General features: G+C 35.2%; 1 pseudogene; it reads left to right on the top strand.

The window, feature by feature from the left end:
• Nucleotides 1-2,167: 2,167 nt before the first annotated feature.
• On the top strand, nucleotides 2,168-2,791 carry LOC110101670 (annotated as a pseudogene).
• The last annotated feature ends 2,006 nt before the right edge of the window (nucleotides 2,792-4,797 follow it).

Here is a 4,797-nt window from a genome sequence, read left to right as displayed (position 1 = left end):
TTTAGTAGTAATAGACCTAGTGAGGGGATTGTGACTTTGGGCGATTAAGTCATTAATAAGAGTACACGTTTTAGTTATCTTGGATCTATTGTTCAGAGTGATTATGAAATTGAAGGGGATATTATCAGTATAATTCAAGTTTGATGGTTGAAGGGGAGGAATGCATCGGGCTTGTTATGTGATAGAAATGTACCCCTCAAACTTAAGGAAAAATTATATAAGATGGTAGATAGGCCTACAATGCTTTATGGTGTCGAATGTTGGCCATTAAAAGAGAAGCATAATACTAAGTTAAGTGTGGCAGAGATGAGGATGCTCAGGTGGATGAGTGGTTTTACCCTTAGAGACAGGATATGAAATGAGCATATACGTGAAAAGGTTAGAGTAGCTCCAGTAGAAAATAAGATTAGAGAGAGTCGCCTTAGATGGTTTGGTCACATAAAATGGCGGTCTTCCGATGACCCGGTTAGGAGAGTAGATGTATTAGATTTGACTTATATTAAGAAAGGTAGGGGTAAACCTAAAAAGACTTGGTTGGAAAATATTAGGAATGACCTTTCTTTATTAGATTTAAATGAGAATTTGACTTTTAATAGGACAAAATGGAGAAAAAGGATTCATGTAGCCGACCCCACGTAGTGGGATAAAGGCTTGATGTTGTTGTGTTGTTGTTGTAGTCTATGAGGGGCCATTTGGAAATCTTATATAAATGAGGGACTAAGTTGAAGAAATGTGATATTCTGGGGCTAAATTGGTGACATACCTAATAGTCAAAAGATTATTTTGGAATTTTTTTTCCATAAAAGAAATGTAGGATTCATGTAGCCGACCCCACATAGTGGGATAAAGGCTTGATGTTGTCGTAGTTAATTAACTAAAAAAATTAAATAAATAATAAAAAAAGAAAATCATTAATAGGACAAAATGGAGAAAAAGGATTCATGTAGCCGACCCCACATAGTGGGATAAAGGCTTGATGTTGTCGTAGTTAATTAACTAAAAAAATTAAATAAATAATAAAAAAAGAAAATCAAATAGCAGCATCTCTTGATGATCCAGGCCCACTTCAAATGATACACGCTGAATGAAGAAACATTTTGTTTCAAAACTGCCACTCAAATGAATCAATAAAAAGAACAAAAATCAGAGAAAAAAAGGGGACGCTGGGATTCATCTTTCTCATTCCCTTTTGAAGCTTAGCACCCATTTTTTTCAATTAGGCTTCATTATGCTTCGATTCCACTCATGTAGTTTGTCAATCCCTTTATCGGAACCTATTCCTACGAATAACTCGACGTCCGCCTCCCTTGCACCGCCCTACCTGCGACCGAGCCACTCCAACACACTGGTCGACCTCCCGCAAAGCCGCACATCGGAATCAAATCACCTCAAGCAAGTCGGCTTGCTTGTGTGCCTGCATGACTAGAGCGATCTCCCACGCAAAGCCTCATTTCCACAGCAAATTATTGCATCCAGTCACCAGACGCGAAAAACAGGTTCGGACATCCAATAAAAATTTGCCACATCCCCTGCGCTTTTGACTTGCGCTTTAGTTGCGCTTTGACTGTGCTTTACCTGCGCTTTTGACTGAGCTTTGACATGCGCTTTACCTGTGCTTTACCTTCACTTTACCTACCATTTACCTGCACTTTACCTGCACTTTACTTGCACTTTTGATGCGCTTAATTTAAAATACTATTTTATTAATATTCGGACCTATCTCCGCGTCCGGTGATCGGATGCAATAATTTGCCCATTTCCACATAAAGTCTGACCTTCCCAGTCTGTCGCGTGTCTCGTCCGACTCTTTCTCATTCCCTTTTAAAATAGTCTACCTCTCATGCGTCTGACGCCTTCACTGTTGCCTCTCGTCCACTACCGAAATTTTTTAGGTCCAGTCATGGGACATAGAGATACATCCGGACACAAATAAAATATTGACACGTGGAATGTACACGTGTCTGCGAAATTTTAAGTCAAGCACATCAAAAATGCAGGTAAAGCATAGGTAAAGTGTAGGTAAAACAAAGGTAAAGTGCAGGTAAAGCGCACTTAAAGCACATTTAAAACGCAGTAAAAAAGTGCAAGTCGAGCACACCTAAAGCGCAGTCAAAGCATAATAAAAAAGCACAATCAAAATGCAGTTCATGTGACAAGTTTTAATTGGATGTCCGGACCTAATAATTTCCCTCCGTCTAGGATCAACCTAACACAACCAAGCCCTAAAATAGATAATGAGCTTTCTAATGAGGTTTATGGAAAATAATATACTAGACCTATGAGATCAACTTCAAATAATACAGAGGCTAAAGCTAATGCAACCAAGAGATCCATAGCTAATGACTAGTCAGAGGAGGAAAATGAATTACGAGATCCAAATGCTGTTCCTACTGATTTTGCTAATAGGGACTGATTTTACTAATAAGAAAGCTAAGATATGGGAGGCAAAAGCCAAGGCTATTGAAAGAAATTGTAAGAAAAAGAAAGAAGAAGAAATGATCTCTAAGCTGAGCGGAGACTCCGATCATTTCACTTAGGGCTAACCTTCTACTCTTTGAGCAAATCGTAAGTCTGTAGACTTCTTTGAAAGGGTAATTGCTAGAGAAAAGAATGTGAGGGCCCTTTTCTCTAACAAGGTGATACGTCAAATTGAGAAGGATGTTGGCTATAAAATAAAAAAATTGATGAGAAATTTTTATTTGTTAGTGGAAAAGACAGATTAGTCCACTCTAAAGGTTTAGATGTCGTGCACAAAATAATTCAGGAAAAAGAAAAATATTATGTTCATTGAATCAAGACCTCGCACTGTCAACATTAAGTCCGATAGTGATGATTTCAAGTGAGAATCTCGTGTTGTCAATCTTAGATCCGACCAAGATGGTTTCAAATTGAAGATCTCACATCGTTGACATTAGGTCCGGGCGAGATGACTTCTAATGGAAGATCCTACACTTTTGAGCTTAGGTCTGGGTAGGAAGAAATTATGACAAATGTCATCCCGATTTTCCTGGTGGGGAGGGGATGCCGGGAGGCTGTTGAAATTTTCTGAAAATTGCTAAATTTTCATTTTATAAAAATTGGAGAGCAATTTAATTTGAATTTTAATTAATCAATTCATTAATTGATTAAAATTAATTGATCAATTAATTAGGTAAAATTCATGAGCTGTTTACAATGTGAGAATATTTTAAATATGCAAGCATTTCAATTATGTGAGCAATTTAAAAATATATATACAAAGAGAGCAATAAAATTTATATTTAATTGATTGATTAAAATGAAAATTTTAATTTATTAAATTAATTAATCAATTAATGTGGAGAGAGTCACTCTAAATTTTCTTTTTGAAAATTAAGAAAAGAAAATATTATTTTACACTAATCATACATGTATAGTCAACTCTCAACAAAGCTCCAAAAATCTTCAGAACATAAACTGAGACTCTCAACACTCAATAGTGACTCATACATCTGTGAACTCATTGAACTATTGTAAGTATCACATACCTGCGAATAAACAAACAAATTAAAGTTAGAACATCTTAAATAAAAATAAATACTGGAAAATAGTGAATCTAGCAACTGTAAGTAAAGTACTAAAAAAGCTAGTAAAGAAACAATACTGAAGTAGGTAGAAACAAACAAACGACAGTTCTAAAGTAGAGTAACAGACTACTGCACTGCTGAAAAAAAACTACAAGCACAAAACAACGAACACACCATTGAAAAACTATGGTAGAAAATAACCACTAGCAAGTGTTAAAATAATAATCTAGTGAACTTCTAAATGAATGATCCAAAAAAGAGAACATATGAAGTGTTGATATAAAAATAAGATAACCTAGGTACATGCTAAAGATGCTAAAAATAAGCATCCAAAAAAGAAAGATAAGATAAACATATGAAGTGCGATCTTTCTGCAAAAAAACTTGACAACTGCCATCTGCAAATCCACTTGGAAACCACTGCAGCTGCACAAAAATAGACTAAAGCACAAAATAAAATAAAGGTTCAATATAAGATAATTTAAGTAAAGATCATAGAACAAAGGAATGATATCACCCAAGAAGATCTTGCATGCAAGGAACCTCCCATAATAGATCAAGAAATGCATGAACCAATTATGAATAGAAAAGTTAACAATCCAAAAATAAGGATCCAAATTATCCTTACAATAATGCCAAAATTTCCCAATTAGGAGAACACCGAAGAAATCCAAGATAGACTAGTTAATAGAGAAAACAAACCCACACAAAAATAAACAATCGAAATAAAGCAATAGGCATATAAAAGCTCAGGATATGGGCATCTTAGTCTATAGGACTAGGTTGTAAAACCTGCCAACGAGCAACTTCTAAGTGAAGTTGTAAATCCCATATTTTTAAAAAAATTGCTAAATAAATTGTAATGACCCTAACACCCAAACAATCAAATTTAAAAATATGGGCATCTTAATCTAAAATGTTTAAGTTGTAAAACCCACATTTCAGGCTACTTCCTAAGAAAAACCATAAGACCTATCCAAATAATTAAAACTCCCGGGTAGCCTTGCTGTAAAGTTAAGTTGTGAGACCCATCTTTGGGAAACTTATCAATAGAGTTGTAAGTCCCATTCCAAATTAAATGTACAGGCAACTTCCAAGGGAGTCATAAGACATATCAACCAAATTAATTTCTGGGTATTCTAATAGATATAGACTCCAAAACCCAAATAAAACTAAAACTTAAATTAACATCTATCCAGTTTAGTTTACTCGAGATCCCTAAGAGGAGTCAACCCATGGCTACATATTAGATT

The sequence above is a fragment of the Dendrobium catenatum genome, unplaced genomic scaffold (assembly GCF_001605985.2).
Source record: "Dendrobium catenatum unplaced genomic scaffold, ASM160598v2 fragScaff_scaffold_1400, whole genome shotgun sequence".
Taxonomy (NCBI): Eukaryota; Viridiplantae; Streptophyta; class Magnoliopsida; order Asparagales; family Orchidaceae; genus Dendrobium; species Dendrobium catenatum.
This window is presented reverse-complemented; position numbering and strand designations above follow the sequence as displayed.